General features: G+C 46.4%; 1 long non-coding RNA gene across 2 annotated transcripts; it reads right to left on the reverse strand.

Moving 5' to 3' along the window:
• Positions 1-1,132: 1,132 nt before the first annotated feature.
• Positions 1,133-2,620, reverse strand: LOC136198349 (uncharacterized). Of its 2 annotated transcripts, XR_010672765.1 has the most exons (4): positions 2,128-2,620; positions 1,954-2,075; positions 1,629-1,869; positions 1,133-1,574 (listed from the first exon to the last, which is right to left on the reverse strand). It is a non-coding gene; the product is annotated as an uncharacterized lncRNA (long non-coding RNA). The 2 variants fall into 2 exon arrangements; XR_010672764.1 differs by having other exon boundaries at positions 1,954-2,620.
• Between the last annotated feature and the right edge of the window lie 15,422 nt (positions 2,621-18,042).

Genomic DNA, 18,042 nt, shown 5'->3' on the forward strand with positions numbered 1-18,042 from the left:
CAAATATTTTTGTCTGGGCCAAGGTGTAGAGGCTTTAGGAACATACCACTATCACCTAATCATGCGGGACAAAGCAAAAGCTTTGATTTGAGGACCCACGAATTTTGATACATGCTCAGCGTTAGCAGATAATCGGCCGGTAAGACAAAAGCCCGACAGCAGCCAGAGAAGACGGTCCTCTATCTTCGCGAATAATAGCTGAAATTTTGCGTACGTTTAGGATGATGTTTGCTATCGCCCGCCCAACTGGTTTGGCGCATCAATTTAGTAAAACAGGCCCTTAATGTCATTTTAGCGCGTTTGCGTTCTCCGCGGCTGACGCCGACAGTTCGCCGTCTCTAACCGCGAGACTCACACATGTATGTTTAGCATCAACGTGCACTACCGTGGACGGACAGCGGAGGAACTCACATGTACAGAGTCAGCCGTTACCGGCTTGAATAATCTGTTTCCTTTCCCTGTGCCCAAGTCAGGCAATGTGAGTCCTCCGCTGTCCGTCCACGGTAGTGCACGTTGATGCTAAACATACTGTGTGAGTCTCGCGGTTAAAGACGGCGAACTGTCGGCGTTAGCCGCGGAGAACGCGAACGCGCTAAAATGACATTTAGGGCCTGTTTTACTGAATTGATGCGCCAAACCAGTTGGGCGGGCGATAGTAAACATCATCCTAAACGTACGTGAAATTTCAGCTATTATTCGCGAAGATAGAAGACCGTCTTCTCTGGCTGCGGTCGGGTTTTTGTCTTACCGGCCGATTATCTGCTAACGCTGAGCATGTATCAAAAATTCGTGGGTCCTCAAATGAAAGCTTTTGCTTTGTCCCGCACGATTAGGTGATAGTGGTATGTTCCTAAAGCCTCTACACCTTGGCCCAGACAAAAATATTTGGAAAAAGGGATCTTTGCGTTCTGATTGGCTGATACCTATTGTTACCGCATCTAACGGCGAGCATGCGCAACGATATTCCCCCCTGCTGAGCTGATGACGAGTGAAGTCTGGCGACGAACATCCGGGCGACGGTTACTGACGCGCAAAGAAATTTTACTTAGTTCCCGGCTGCGCGTTTATACATATCAAGATGTTCTTCACCACTACTATACGCCTAAAAGCCTATCAAAACTACTGTACCATACCAAAAGTCATGAAAACAAAAAAAGCAATTGCAGTGTGAGACAAAGCAAGAGATTATAAAAAAAGAGATAAAACATCTCATTTCCAACTGACACCGTATCCGATAACAAAACGAAGGTCTTCGTCGAAGTCTTTTCGCGAGCCAAAATCTAGACAAACCAAGCCAGCATCCGTACAAAACAACTACGTACATACCAAAAAAGCAAAAAAGAAGCGCGTCTGTGTTTGCTTAACCCAGGTCGCACCACGTGGAGGTCCAGACGCTTCGCAACCCAGCCGAACCTCACCAACGGCATGAATTAGATTAGAACCCACCATAAGTGAGCGTCCTACCCCGGGAGACGGCTGTCGCCACCGCCGAAGAGACCCGCTCATCGTTTGCTCGACGAGGAGGAGAGCCGGCGAACGCCGACGCTGTCGCGTGTAAGGCGGAGCGTGTTTTCCTAGTGCAAAAGCCCCTAGAGGTCTTAGGGATGTGCCTCTAATCACTTTCGCACCGTTGCTCCAGGACGATGCGTCGGAATATCGCTCGACCCTCTGGCTCCCTGTCTTCCAACGACTAACCAAGCGTAGGAGCGAGTTCTCAAGCGACGGGCTCACGTGAAGAGGGAGAGCGCCGTGCACGACAAAATGTATACTCCCTCGCGAACGATGACGCCGAAGTTTCTCTTATTGGACGTCGGGTGTGCGTAATTAACCGCAACGATATCATGAGAGAGAGCGTTTCTTTTTGCACCTCTACGCGCAACCAAATAAGGAAAGATTTGGAACGATCACGCGCGTGCAGCGTTTGTCCAAAACGACACGAACTCCAAAGCTTACCTTCTTGGGCTTTATATCCACTGTGCGACTTGTTGAGCAAGAGAAAACGAAAATTCCGCGGGCGTAACAAAAAGGAATTCTGCCCAGTCTCAGAAAAACACGCCGAAAGCCCAAGAATCCTCCTAGCAACATGCACTTGGATATACTTCGACTCGAAGCGTTTATTTCACTGACAAAGTCCTTGAGCCAAACCCTGCTAAGCAAGCTAGTGTTGTCCAATCGAAGCCAGTGCGTAACGGAGAGGGCGGACACGCGTCGCAGGCGTCAGCCGTCGCCGCACGGATTGCCGGCAACTGATCGACCGAGAAAGGCGTTCAACGACGCTACGGGATAGTCGAAGTCGAGAGTCTCATACTGCAACCGATTGCGACGGATCAAATCGATGAGCGGATCGACGTATAACAGCGCGCGTCGACTGTGACGGGGCAAAGTCGATCAAACGCGATCGACCAGTTTTTCACCTTGTACGCACGAAATCGTCGAGCGCCAAGATTTCCGCTGCGACAACCGGGACGTCATCGAGACACTTTCAGCTTTCGGCGTCGCGATGAGGCGACGGCTCGTCTCGTTCCGGAGTGGCGAGTCGCGACGGCGCGAACACGTTCGAATCGTTCTCGGGCAACAGATCGCGAACCATATTTCGTTCGCGTTTCGTTCGCTCGTCGCTTCGCCGTTCGAGGGAGTGAACAGATGTTCGATATCGGAGCCGGATTCGAGTAGAGAGCCTAATGGCGGTACGCTTGTCTGCGTCATTGGCCAATGAACACACGAGCAATGTATTTGGTTGCCCTATCACATTAGTGACGTAGTAATAAGATTAAGCTTCACAGCGCTTACTTGAAGACCGCGAGCCGTTTTGTCTAGAATGGGCCTTTCTTTCGACAAAGCGCCACGAAAGGATTGAAAACCTTTCGGCGTAACCATGTTCGCGGAGCAGAAATGTTGCATCGGAGAAGCTCTTGGCGAAGCGCCTAGTGCAACAATTACACTTAATTGCATAAAACGTACCGACTTATTTACAGAAACCCCCAACTCTCCCGAGCACACGCCTCGGATGTGGCTAGTCTGGGATCCCGAGGCTAGGGACTCCGAGGCTCGATCGCAATATTCTTTGTTTTCGAAACAGACTGACAGATCGAAAATTATTCTCGAAATATTTGAGATGTTCCTGCGTTCAGTTAAACTGCACTTTGTCTATATAAATGAACTCCATAATTGCATATGCCAGGTAGAACGTACTTCAACTGGGACACGCCTACTAGTTCCTTTATAGCGGCATTCACCTGGCTTCTCTGTGCGTCATTTCCTTTGAACTTCATAGTCCGGTCTAAACGCCTATCCTACGCTAGAACCCGAGTTTTCACACTCTCGCATTGTATAGGCAGCTGCCTCATATGCCTGTGCGTCATTTTCATCTCCGATTTCGATCCCTCGACCGTTTATGGAGTCAGAAATCAGTTTTCCGCAATCTATCCCGTCAGGTTAGGACAATGATCATGCGACGTAAAGCTGAGTGCGCCGTGTGATCCTTAGTAATATCCATACCTACGTTATTAATTTCGTCGCGTCAGAACTTGTCGTCTTTCGCGTCGCTTTGTCAAATGAACCACGGTATTGCGGACGTACACTGGCACAGGCGTATGCTGATGCTGTAGACTTTTCATTGAAAAGCGTGTAACTCCTATCTCTAAATGTCGCTTGGTTTCGAGTGAGCAATAGGAATATATACATAAAGAATGATCTTTGTCCGTCGCCCTGCGTCCTGATCACACTCATTGTCCTTCTCACCCTCGCATGACTTTGTTCCGTTTTTCTGTAATAAAGCATCCTCTGATTTTCTGCAGAATCCAATCAAATTAAGCAAGAGCCGGAAGCAACTACTGTGTTCGCCACTGGTAGCTATAAAAGTTCCCCTAACGTCTACTCAGTAAGTACTGAGTTTAGATTTTATCGTGTGATAAAATCAGATTTATGTCTGGACATGGTAAACATGTAGCGTTTGCGTTTTTCCTTAAACGAAGTGTATTTCTAATGCTGCCTAATTAGAAAACTGTGTATGACCCGGAGTCTTCTCAGCTATATGACCACTTTAAAATGCTTGTATTTTCAGGGACTTTACAACGACTATCGTAGTTTAACGATTTTCACTCTTCTGTGCTGCTTTTGGCCTATTGGTCTTATCGCCTTGTCGTTCTCCAAACAGGTTTGCTTGGCATATTCTAATAATAAGAGCCCTCGTCTTCAATTTAATTTGTAATAAAGACTACCGTTTCATAGGTTCGAAGTCGGGTAGATAAAGGAGATTTGAATGGTGCCAGAAGAGCGTCTAGGCGAGCCATGTATTGTAACTGGATTGCTTTTGTGTGTGGACTGTTGGTTCTGCTAGGCCTTTTTGTTCGTCTTTTCTTCGCACTCCCTCCTGTTAGTCCGTGATCCCCTAATTAGAATCAGCATTTTTTGTTGTAGCCGTTAGAACACAAAAGAAATGATTCATGTACTACCTGAAATTTCAAGCTTTAATGATGTAATGAAAAGAAATAACTCCTCGATTTATCCTGGATCCGTCGCGCAGCAGAACGAGCTCATTTGACAGCTTCGCGCCTAAACGCTCAGTCACCACTTCCGGGACATTCTCGAGAAGCATCATGGGCGAAGCGTCTCTCCGAATTGTGTCGAGATCTTCTCTGTCAGTCTGACGACAGTCTATATCTATACAGGCTCGGTCCAGCCTGATAGGCTCGTCCAGCCTGTTGTTCTGTCTAGCGCGCGCGCCATCCCTGCCAACATGCATATGATAGCACGTGACTCACGTGCTCAGTGCCAGTTGTGTATGCATAGATAGAGGAGAAGGAGGGATAGGAAACTCCCCTATCACGTGACCGTTTTCGTGTCCCCATGACTGATGCACAAGTTATTGATCCGTTTCGGAGCGCTTTAGAGCAGATTATTTCAGATAAGGTTGTCGATCGGGATGTTCCGCGGCTTGAACTTCTTCGTGAAGACGCGAAGACATTTTTGCAGCGCATTTCGGAGGAATCCGTTGGAAAATCGGTCCCCAAGAGCTCCAAATGATATCCTCGGCTGCTTCAACAGCACAAAAAAGTTTCGATCGAGCGCAAAAAGGCGAGAAGATGCCATTTCGTCATTCGAAAGTCTCCGAATGACTCGACTTCATTCAATCTGGATTGATATTTAGCCCTTATACTAGACAGAGTTTTGGGAAGTGGCTACCCTCTGGCATTAGCTTTGCCTTTCTCCCGCAGGGTAGTAAACGTTCTAATCTAAAAAACCCTTCGAGTGCGGAGTGTACTCTCTGACAAAAGGGGTAGTAGCGCGCGTCGCCATCGCTGAAATCTCGGCTATAGCGAAAGTTAGGGAGCGCAGGCAAGAATAAGAGCCGTCTCTGTCACTTCTCCTACTCTTTAGACGTGTACTTGAAGCAAAACATGCTTTGGAAAAGGCAAGCTGGCGAAGCTAATAGCGATATTGTGCAAGCTGTCACGCCGACCGTAATAACTTACACTTACAGGCGCGTGCTTCAAGTGCTTAGGGCTACTAAAAGTACCTTTAGCGGAGCTATAAATTTTGCAAATTTCTCGTAAAGATCGCTATTCAAACCGATTCAGAAACCCGCGGAAAAGGCAAATATGTACGGGACAATTGTCACTATGACCGCATCAGTCATGGGGACACAAAAACGGTCACGTGATAGGGGAGTTTCCTATCCCTCCTTCTCCTCTATCTATGGTGTATGGGAGTAAGCGCAGTTAGGAAGTCACGTGATCGGTCTTTCGAACACACCCATCGGCTTTGGAACAGCCTCTCTAACTCTGTTATCCGTTATCGCACAGATACGTGCTATATACCGTTGGAAAGCTTAAAGCCTCCTCCATCTCGCTAAATTGACGCGATTGTCGTAGATTGCATTCTCGCTGAGATATCGCCAGTAGAGTACAGAAGGGTAGCGTGATCTAGATTGGAACGCACGTTTTTTCTTAGCCAACCGTTTCTACGCCTTCAAACGCCACCAAATCGTGCATGCAGTCTTCCTGCATTGCTATCTCTAAGATTCGACCGTTAGGTAGTTATCAACTTCTAAAAGGAATTTGCCATTGAAGATCATGAGATATGAGAAAGCAATCCGGTTGCACAATTTCAAGCTATAACGGTAATATGTGTTTTTTCTACCTGAAAGTACTATAAACCACATCTCTTTTCTCTTGGTTTAGTATAATTTTTGGAAATTTCTCGCAAAAAATTTAAAATTTGACTAGGCTTGTTCGAGAACTTATTTTCTTCAAAAAATGTCACTCTAAACAACGTTATATGATCAAAAATATCACGACTTAGCAGTTTGAGAGTTTAGGATGAGACATACTAGAAACTGCTTGAACCTCACTCACTGCACCCAATTTCACGCAACTCGTCAATGACGTAGACGAGTAGTCTCGAGTCCAGCCCCTTCGCCACGTAATTGTGGGAAAGGGTTTTGTAGCTGGTGGTCCCGCACTGCAAAGTGCGTGCGGACCAATCAGAGATCGATGTTGCAAATAGATGGCGTCAGCCTACGCACACGTCACACGCACACCCTCTTCTCGTCTCATCCATCCCAGCAATGACTCAGCGTTTCGTGTCGGATGTGGAAACGGTCCTTGCACTTGGGAATCCGTCTCCCCGTGCTGAGCGGAACCATGCACCGTAATTATCTGCACTGCCCTGTTACTACGTAACCGTGCATAATGCAATTAGGCGCATAACGGATTGGTTGAAGAATAGGCCGTGGTACCAGACCCTTTCCCCCACAACCACGTGGTGAAAGAGCTAGATTCCAGACTAGTAGACTAGTGTGTCCTGGCCAGGCCCTTCTCCTCTCCGTGACATCCGAGATCAGAGGTGAAGGGACTGGCCTGCGAGGCAACTGTACAGCTAGGGATGTGACTCTGCCAGAAGACAGGAAAGACATAGTGTAGCTTTTCGCTTCATAGCCGCAACTACATGCTCACATTATGTTTTGGGATAAGTACCGTTTCGAAATCTAGATTCCGCGCGCTAAACGATAAAGACGTCTTACGCTACTTCTGTACCTTTCACTTCAAAGTAATCCTTCGGGATACTTTCTGCCGGGTGAAACACCCCACTGTGGCAAAGAAACAGTACAAACCAAAGAAAGAAGGACGACATTGTATCAGGTGAGGATGGCGCCAATCGACTAAAAGCTTTCAAGGTAAGGCAGTGTACTTCTAAATTGTGAAGACTCCTAATACGTTGCAGTGAGCCAATCACAAAAGATCCTCGACCCCGCCTACAGTAGAATCCAACAAAATAATGAGTGCGGGAGACGAACTGTCGCACAAGCGAGGCGACTCGCCCTAGAATCGAACGCGACATCCTAACGCAATGAAGACCGCAAATTAATTACGTGGGCACGTGACCTCAAGGAAGCTCGCTCATTGAGCACTGCTGGACACGCCCTGAGACACTTTAGAGGGTGCGCGTTTCATCAGACCGTCCCTCTCCTAGCGACGAGGGCTAGGGACCAAGACGTGCGATTCTGCACAGTAGATGCACATGACTCTCGTTCTCTGTAGAAGCAAGTGTGTGGAAGCTCGCAATTGATGAAGAAAAATCTTAAAATTAGGTGTTAGAAACCCGGTCCCACCTTTGTGTTTTGGAAATACCGTCGCCCTTTCAAAGCTAAAACGATATTTGTTTGACAAAATCCAGAAAGCCTTCGAGAATTTTCTGGCACGTTCCAAGGTAGCATTCGTCTACATACAAGGTTTCGGTTGAATTTCAGCAGTTGAAGAAGAAGATCAGTCCTTTCTTCAACGGGCTAATATGCTGAAACTCCATAGAAACTCTTCCATGTAGGCAGATGTTACTCTATAGGATGTACTAGAACAATTCTAGAAGGTTTTCTAGACTTTTTCAAAACGAAAGTAGTAATTGCAAAACAGAAACACCTGAAAAGGTGCAACCAGGTTCATGGTAAATTATTTTTTCTTCGATTTCGAGCTTCCACATAAGAAGAAAACAAGTGAGGTTGTACGTCATTTGTGTCTTTACTGCGCAGATTCACAAGTCTCGCGAAGGGTCAGGCCCTTTGACAAGGCTTACGAACTTGGTTAGCTGCCAACAAACGGAGTTTTTGGAAAAATCCAGCTAACGAAGTTCGTGGGAGAGGCCTCCATGGGTACGGGGCTAGTTTAGACGTACGATGTCAAAAGAGACGGCGATGCTCTACGCACTACCATAAAAGGAGAAATTACGTGTGTGCAGCGTTTATCCCAAAAAAAGGGAAACAAGAGACGAACACGTGCACGCTTGCATGCACGTGCGCCATGTTCGACGTGACGTCAACGTTTCGTTCACGATCGACGAAACGAAACGAAACGGGAAGGGAAAAACGCTCAATCTCATTCAATCGAGTTCACCTTTCGAAACGAACGCAGCGAACTCGATCGGTCGAATTAATCGCAGTGCGATAGATATGACTCGAGATTTTGAAACATGTACATTTGTGCAATGTGAATTTTTAGGAACAGCGTCAAATTATGGAGCAACTGCTCGCTGCATTTTTGCATGTAGGAAATAACGAGAAACGCGCTCGCTCACCTGCGCGTTTCGATTTTCGAATGACGACAAATGCAGTCACTGTCCGAGACGCTTCGACGACGATTACAGCTTATTTCCATCTATTTTCGGTTCCGGAGAGAATCGATCGTCTAAATCGCTTAATTAAAAATCCCCCCCTCCCCCCTTGAACTGAAAAGCAAGATCTACGCGCACCACCAAAAAATGCTCCGCGTGCAGCGATTGGAAGAAAAAACAGGAACAAGATCTAGACAAACAGCAAGATATCGAATATGTGCATGACGTCACCGTTTGGAATTTTCGTTCGCTATCTGCAGTATCTCAACAAAACCGGGACGAAACGCAACGAAAAACGCTTAAGGAGCTTAGAGTCGAAGCAGAGAAACCTTTTCGTTGCATATGTAGAATCGAGAGGAACGCGCTCGCGATTCACCATGCGTTTTGCTTCCATGAGAACTGTCAGGACCGCTTTGACGACGATTCCAGCGCATTTCGACCTATCTTCGGTCGCGTAGGGATATTCGATCGTCTACATCGCGTGAAATGGGCTCAGTTATATCTGCGATGAGAGAGAGCATAGTCGAGCGCGCTAACGTTGATGACGACAGAGCTAGAGGAGAATGCGGCGTTGTGCGTACCCGGCAGCGACGAGCCTCCAACTGCAAGACGGTCGTTCAACTTTCTCCACGCTCAATCGCGTTTCGACTTGATCGTGCCGTCAAATGGGATCAGACACCTGCACAACGTGAGAGACGACTTCAGGTAATGAACAGCAACCACCGGTCACTTGCTCCTGAACGGCAATATACATTAGTATGAGAAACCGGTGAACCACAACGGAATGAGTAGTACAGAATCTCACTTGATCCAAATAAGAACGACATTCGACTTTCAGATTTCCACATCATAACACATGGTCCATTGGATACTGGATGTATGAAGAAGCTTGCACGCTCAGAGAAAATTAATATATCTGACGCACACTGCGGGATTCTTTCTCGTACGTGACGTCATAAGTTAGTGACGTGCCGTTCCTTGAGGGAGCCGTAATTGATTCTTCACAGCGCCGTTTAAATTGACAGGCAAAGATCGCATTTCTTTTCTCAAAGAACAATAGTCGACAAAATAGATGGGGCCCTCTTTGAGAGTTCATTACACCCGGGCCGTGGGACTTTTTATCAGAGCGGTCGCTGAGGTTCAGCTCTCCAATACAAGCAAGTGCGTGCCTAGAATCAATGATAAACAGCTTTCTAATATATCTATTGCGTACCCAAGAATGAAAGATAACGAACCTAGCTCTCAGAGCACCTGCAAAGCTTCACTGAAGGCAGATAGATATGTGCAATATGATGTTTGGGGTAAGTTTTTGCTGCATTTAATAGCGGGAATGGAGAGAAACTCGCTCTCTCACCTGTGCGTTTTACTCTTTGAGTGAGCAGACACTGTTTGAACAGCTTTGACGTCGATTTCATACTAATTCCATCCATTTGCGGTCGCCTTTAGGAAGAATCGTTCGTCTACATCGCAGAAAAGAACACATTTGACGTCTAGCACGCTAACAAAGATGGCCGGAAAAAGACCGAAGGAACACACACACGTGATCAAAAGCCAATCACAGGAGCACTAATTAGAGTTGTGTGTATCGGGTTTCAAAACTCCTCCGGCCATGTACCATCTGGCCGCGAAGAGTGGCCTTTGAATTCGCGCTTCTATTGGCTTGCGATCGCGTGCCATTATATAGGCGAATCACACTACTACGACCAACGCTCGCCGCATTTCGCCTCAGGCACTGCCCCACCCTCTAGCTCTAACTAGCGTATTCCACTCGCCGTTATACTATACATAAGCCCCTGAAAAACGTTTCTCATCTATCACACAGGTAACCAGGTATTAAAAATCAGACAGTTCAATTTCGCCAAAAACACACGGGTTTTGATTTCTTACTGTTTGCCCAAAAGAGAGCGAAGAGAGTGGCAAAGGCTCGCCAACGACAAGAAAATTCCATCTTCTCGATCCTCTGCTAACTTCCTTCGATCGCTTTGACTATTCCAATGCGCGAGTGCGATAGCCCTACTCGGTGAGTAAACAGAGGCAATCGCTCCGCTTGGTACCAATGCCTCACGCGTATCACATTTGAGCCCGAAGTTTTCATTGGGCAACGAACACGTGAGAGCGTGATCTGTCCATTAGGCGTTTAGGAACCGACCGTGATCATATTATAAACGGAGAGATGATCATAGGCGATTGTTTGATTCCGTATCTCCTTGTTGTTTTCAATCGTTTGCCTGCTCTATCTCACCTAGTATGCCCATACCCTTTCCCTCAGACCCCGACAGTAGGTGAGGCCCCTTTTGAGGGATCAGTACCGCCCGGGACACTAAACTTTTGCTCGCACCGGCCCCTGAGAGTATTGCCCGCGCGAATATACTCTAGCCGAAATGAAACATCCCTAAGCTTTCCCTCAGTCGTCGGAGAAAAGCATTCGACTGACAAAGGAGGAGAGACGAGCGTCGAAAGAGTCAAGCTTAATTAAATTAGGCTCTTTCGCGATGGGAAACGGTTGAGACGCGTCGACTGCGACTGTGCAGTGTAGCCTGTACCAGTACCTTTAAACTGATCGATCAACTCGCGTCTTCCAGCCTCTCCTTCCGTTTTGCCACTCGAAAAACTGCTCGTGAGACCTCTTAGGGGACCTCACTTTTTATCGAGTCATGTCATTACCGAATTCGACTCACGAACAGCAAGTTCGGAGAGCGGCATGAGCTCATTTCGGCTAGAAAATCCGCGTCGCTGATGTCGAGTGACGTACGTCTTGTCGACATATATCCGGGCGACCGTTACCGAGTCACTAAACTTCCAAAATGACCATCTCGCGCTAATCCTCCCGAAAATTAAATTTTTTTAACTTCTGGGTTTTGTTACCCGTTATTAAAAAAAAGACACTTCACGCAAGCATTTTAGTAGAAAAGCGAATTAAATCGCTTCTCCCATTCGTCAGAAAAAAGATGATTTCTGAGTTTGCGAGTCGTTTTGAATTTTGCAACTTTTTGGCTTTCTATGAGCATTGCGCCAAACCCCGCCTATTGTTTTCTGTATTTGCTATTTATATTTTCGTAATTACGATTTGCGATTGATGCGATCGTTCTCTCGGAAGGGCAATTTTTCTCCAATTAGGTCCTCCTCGTTTTCGCGATTTTTCTATGTCAGCGTACCCTATAGTTCGAATTTTTTAATTGATGTTAAGGGAAGGGGTAGATCTATCTTTTCATAATAGGGATTTCTGAAACCGATCTTTTTCCTGGCGTTTGCATCCTTTCAAATGGGTGAGGCTCCGGAGCTTTGGGAACCAAAAAAATGTCGCAATAAAATTTTTCTTTGACATGTGATTACATAGTGTGAAACTGAAGAACAAGTAGTTAGAACTATCTTTGCAGATAAGGAGAGCATCTTCTATGTGGTGAAAAGAGACTGTGACGAAGAGGTAAAAATTTGGAAGTCGCAGAACAGAGAGCTGCTCAATATTTTGAAAAGAAGCGCTTCAAAGGCATTGAACTTCAACTTGGTTGGGGGCAAACTAGATAATCTAGAGAAAGTGGTAATAGAGCGATCGACGCAAATAATAACCAGCATCAGCGACACGGTATTTTACGCACCTGTATTAAATGCACCTGTAGTAAATATTTTGGGACTACTCTTGGTGCTACTCGAGCTGAACCTTCGGCGCTGGTCGTTGTGCGACTGTTTATGCCATGCAGGTAACGGTAGAACTTCAACTGGGACAGGCCTACTACTCCCTTTATAGCAGCATTCACCTGGCTTCTCCGTGCGTCATTTACTTTGAACTTCATAGTCCAGTCTACAGGCCCATCCTCCGCTAGAACCCGAGTTTGCACATTTTCGCATTGTATAGGCAGCTGCCTCATCTGCCTGTGCGTCATTTTCATCTCCGATTTTGATCCCTCGACCGTTTATGCAGTCAGAAATCAGTTCTCCGCAATTCATCCCGTCAGGTTAGGACAATGATGGTTTGCTCTTCTTACCATTTGCGACGTAAAGCTGAGTGCGCCGTGTGATCCTTAGGAATATCCATACCGACGTTATTCATTTCATCGCGTCAGAACTTGTCCGCTTTCGCGTCGCCTTGTGAAATGTGCCACAGTAGTGCGGACACTGGCACAGGCGTATGCTGATGCTGTAGACTTTTGATTGAAAAGCGTCTAACTCCTATCTCTAAATGTCACTTGGTTTTGAGTAAACAATAGGAATATATACATAAAGAAGGATCTTGGTCCGTCGCCCTGCGCCCTGATCGCACTCATGGTCCTTCTCACCTCGCATGACTTTGTTCCGTTTTCCTTTACTAAAGCATCCTCTGATTTTCCTGCAGAATCCAATCAAATGAAGCAAGGGACGGAAGCAACTACTGTGGTCGCCATTGGCGGCGATAAAAGTTCCCCTAACGTCTACTCAGTAAGTACTGGGTTTAGATTTTATCGTGTGATAACATCAGATTTATGTCTGGACATGGTAAACATGTAGTGTTTGCGTTTTTCCTTAAAAGAACTGTATTTCAAATGCTGCCTAATTAGAAAACTGTGTATGACCCGGAGTCTTCTCAGCTATATGACCACTTTCTATTCTTTAATTAAAATGCTCGTATTATCAGGGACTTTACAACGACTATCGTAGTTTAACGATTTTCACCCTTCTGTGCTGCTTTTGGCCTATTGGTCTTATCGCCTTGTCGTACTCCAAACAGGTTCGCTTGGCATATTCTAATAAAAAGAGCTCTCGTCTTCAATTTAATTTGTAATGAAGACTACCGTTTCATAGGTTCGAAGTCGGATAGATAGAGGAGATTTGAATGGTGCCAGAAGAGCGTCTAAGCGAGCCATGTATTGTAACTGGGTTGCTGTTGTGTGCGGGCCACTGAACTAGTGCTCGCAGCGGCCGCTGTGAAAAGCGCAAGCTTCTATACTTTAACCCAGGAAGAAGAGCAACCTATTAGCTTCTCTGAAGACAACGGAGGGAACAGATCAATTTACGGCTAAGGAGAGACGAGCTTCGAAAGAGACAAGGATAAACACGCGTCTTGGGCCACCGGAAACCGCATAGACGCGTCGACTGCTCCAACAAAGGATAGACCATGCATTAGAGTATCGTTGAGCAAAAAATCTCGCATTTACGAGCCTTACGTTCCGTTTCAGAAGCGGAGAACTGCTCGTGATACCCTTTAAGGAGCCTCAATTTTTCTTAAAATTTGGTCACTCATTCTAATTAAGTGCGGGTCATGAACCCCAAGCAGCATGCAGGAGTTTGAATTCCGACGGCGTTATTGTAGTACACAGAAAAAGCTCTTCCCGAAAAGGTTCACGTGTCTAAGAAGGCTTGAGAATGGGCAAAAACTAAAAACCCCATTGCAGTGTGAGACAAAGCAAGAGGTAGTAAAAAAAGAGGAGATAAAATATCACATCTCCAACTGACACCGTATCCGATAGCAAAACGAAGTTCTTCGTCGAAGCCTTTTCGCGAGCCGCAATCTAGAAAAACAAAGCCAGCATCCGTACAAAACAACTACGTACATACCAAAAGGACACAAAAAGAAGCGCGTCTGTGTTTGAGTGACCCAGGTCGCACCACGTGGAGGTCCAGACGCTTCGCAACCCAGCCGACCCTCACCAACGGCATGAATTAGATCAGAACCCACCATAAGTGAGCCTCCGAGGTTCGTTGCCACCCCGGGAGACGGCTATCGCCACCGCCGAAGAGGCTCGCTCATCGTGTGCTCGACGTGGAGGAGAGCCGGCGAACGCCCACGCTGTCCCGTGTAAGACGAAGCGTGTTTTCCCGATGCGAAAGCCCCTAGAGGTCTTAGGGATGTGCCTCTAATCACTTTCGCACCGTTGCTCCAGGACATTGCGTCGGAATATCGCTCGCCCCTCTGGCTCCCTGTCTTCCAACGACTAACCAAGCGTACGAGCGAGTTCTCAAGCGACGGGGTTACGTAAAGAGGGAGAGCGCCGTGCACGACTTTATGTACTCCCTCGCGAACGATGACGCCAACTTTTCTCGCATTGGACGTCGGGTGCGCGTAACTAACCGCAGCGATGTCACGAGAGAGAGCGTTGCTTTTTGCACCTCTGCGCGCAACCAAATAAGGAAATATTTGGAACGATCACGCGCGTGCAGCGTTTGTCCCAAAAAAAAGGGGGAACAAGAGACGAGCACGTGCACGCGTGCATGGCCAAGATGTTGGACATGTGACGTCAACGTTTGGCTCACGATCTCGACGAAACGCGACGAAAACGCGTTGAAAGGCGACAAGAAATGAACCTACTTATTCGATCGAGTTCGCCTTGCGAAAAGAACGCGGCGAACTCGATGGAATCGTTGTAAAATAGAGGACTCGCGATATCGAGTCGTAGTTTCACTTTAGGGCTCTAGAGTCGAAGCAGAGAGCCACGCTTATATTGTTTTCGCTCGTAGAATCAAGAGGAACGCGCTCGTTTACCTGCGTTTTGCTTCGAATGCTTAAACGCGAGCTGTCTGAACCGCTTTGGCGCCGATTCCGTCGGTTTTCGATCAATCTTTAGTTGTGTATAGGGAAAATCGATCGCCTAAATCGCACAAAATTCGGAGACCAGCGAGAAAACATTTTACGTCGAGCACGCTAAACAAAGATGGACGTCGAAAGGAATCACGAGGGGCTAGGGACCGAGACATGTGATTCTGCGCAGTAGACGCACGTGACGTAAAACCCCACTTGTCTCGTTTGTGTGTTAGGGTGGAAGCTCGCAAATCGAAGAAAAAATTTCCAAAAATCTAGAAACCTTTTAAAAATTTTCTAGAACATTTTAGAGTAACATGTACCTACATACAAAGGTTTCTCAGCATATTACATGAAAAAGAGACTGTTCTTCTTTGTCTATAGCCTCCTTCAAATGCTGAAATTCAACCGAAACCTTGTATATGTAGGTAAATGATACCCTAGAATGTGCCAGAAACATTTTCGAGCGCTTTCTGGTTATCGTCGAAACGATAATAGTCGTCGCTTTGAAACGGCGACGGTAGGGGAAGGGTTCCTAAGTCCCGGACAAACTGCACCGACCGCAAACATCGTCGGTTTTTGTCCAGCAAGCTGGTTTCGACTTTCCTCTTTTTGGCCTCGCTAAACCGGCAGAGTCAGCGCTTTCAAATGCACCTAGCCTTGACCGCGTGCGTTGCTCTGACGATTTTTAGGAGCCCTTCGAATTCGATTACAGGAAATCACGTGCGATCAACAAGGTCTCCTAAATACCGGACACGTAATATCTCCCGAAATAAGAGGCTACTAAATACAACCAAACACTTACCTGGGGTAAAATTTATCGCTGAATCCATTGGTGCTAATGGTTCTTCTCTCAGACGCATTTTTACTGCTCAAAAGGGACTCAAAAGGCGAGGTCCTTCATCCAAGCGAAAACCTTTCCAACATCGCTGTTCTTGTTCAGAACAGTACCAGATCGTCCATAAATCTGTAAGAACCGTTCGCGAAGGTATTGGCGGTAAAACCATAGCTGGAATACCTCGTTTTCGCATCCAACACGACTTTTTGCGAATCGTCATTAAAATCCTGAAATCGAGCTAAGCAAATATTACAGCAGAGCAATACGCCATGCGTCTACGCTTGTTTTCTGGACAATTTTGTGTTACTTTCAGATGATTTTGTCATGGTTTGGTATGCAGGGTGCTTTGCTTCAGCAAGACGAGCCAGCACTGTTTTTTTCGTCATTGCATACCAAACCTTGACAAAATCATCTGAAAGTAACACAAAATTGTCAAGAAAACAAGCGTAGACGCATGGTGTATTGCTCTGCTGTAATATTTGCTTAGCTCGATTTCAGGATTTTAATGACGATTCGCAAAAAGTCGTTTTGGATGCGAAAATGAGGTATTCCAGCTATGGTTTTACCGCCAATACCTTCGCGAACAGTTCTTACAGATTTAGAGACGATCTGGTACTGTTCTGAACAAAAACAGCGATGTTGGAAAGGTTTTTGCTTGGATGAAGGACCTCGCCTTTTGAGTCCCTTTTGAGCAGTAAAAATGCGTCTGAGAGAAGAACCATTAGCACCAATGGATTCAGCGATAAATTTCACCCCAAGTAAGTGTTTGGTTGTATTTAGTAGCCTCTTATTTCGGGAGATATTACGTGTCCGGTATTTAGGAGACCTTGTTGATCGCACGTGATTTCCTGTAATCGAATTCGAAGGGCTCCTAAAAATCGTCAGAGCAACGCACGCGGTCAAGGCTAGGTGCATTCGAAAGCGCTGACTCTGCCGGTTTAGCGAGGCCAAAAAGAGGAAAGTCGAAACCAGCTTGCTGGACAAAAACCGACGATGTTTGCGGTCGGTGCAGTTTGTCCGGGACTTAGGAACCCTTCCCCTAATTGCAAACACGAATCCCTGAAAAAGTAGAAACGGGTTTCTAACAACTATTATTGGGATTTTTTTCATCATATGCGAGCTTCCACACTTGCTTCTGTACAGAGAACGAGAGACAAGTGGGGTTTACGTCACGTGCGTCTACTGCGCAGAATCACATGTCTCGGTCCCTAGCCCCTCGTAAAGGAAACGTATCCGAGCCTTCGCGACGTTTGACGCACCGGGCAGCGTCGAGCTTCCAACTGCAAGAAGTTTTTCGACTTCCTCAACGCTGGATTTCTTTACGATGATGTTGCGTAAGGTGATTTCCTCGTAAACGTAAGAAACGTCTTAGGAAAGCGTTAGCGCTACGTTTTGTTTTCTGAAAATATTTTTCTCGTGTATTCGGTGCAGTCAAAAGGCAGCAAAAGGCAGGAGAAGTCATTCCATATACAATAGCTACATGTATTTTACCTCAGCTTTTTCAGACTCTTGGGAATCAGTCAGAAATTTAAGCTGGTGTCAATAGCTTTGTCAGCTTGCAGATGTTCGTTCAGGCTTCCAGACTACCATACTACTTTATTCCTGCAGATAATGATGTTTCGTATCTAATGGCAGAACGGCCTTGCGGTCAATGGAAGGCCTAGGGAAAAAGTTTCTTGTTGGCGTAGCTCTCCGTGCATCCGCTGACGCATTGGTTTTCCCTATGGCTATTATCACACCGTCGTGCTGTTAAAGGCATTTTCTGACCACGGTCCGGGCGGCAATTGTCCCATGTACGTACCCATGAAAAACGTCTATGAGGATGGATATGACGACATCATCGACGAGAAGGTCGACATCATCGACGAGAAGGTCAACAGCAATGCAACTCCAGAAGAAATTCGGGAATTTCTATACGATTACGGGAGTGAATATCAGTCGTTTGGCCGCAGGTCGAGAAATCGTCAAGATTTCAAAAACTTGTTCATTTCTTGAAAACTCTTCATCCCTGCTGGGTTTAGCAAATGATGTACTGATTCTGTTCTGTCCATTACAAATGTCTTTTATTGGTCTTGATCATTTTATTGCTGCTCGTTCTGTCGAAGATGCC

The sequence above is a fragment of the Oscarella lobularis genome, chromosome 19 (genome assembly GCF_947507565.1).
Source record: "Oscarella lobularis chromosome 19, ooOscLobu1.1, whole genome shotgun sequence".
NCBI classification, from domain to species: domain Eukaryota; kingdom Metazoa; phylum Porifera; class Homoscleromorpha; order Homosclerophorida; family Oscarellidae; genus Oscarella; species Oscarella lobularis.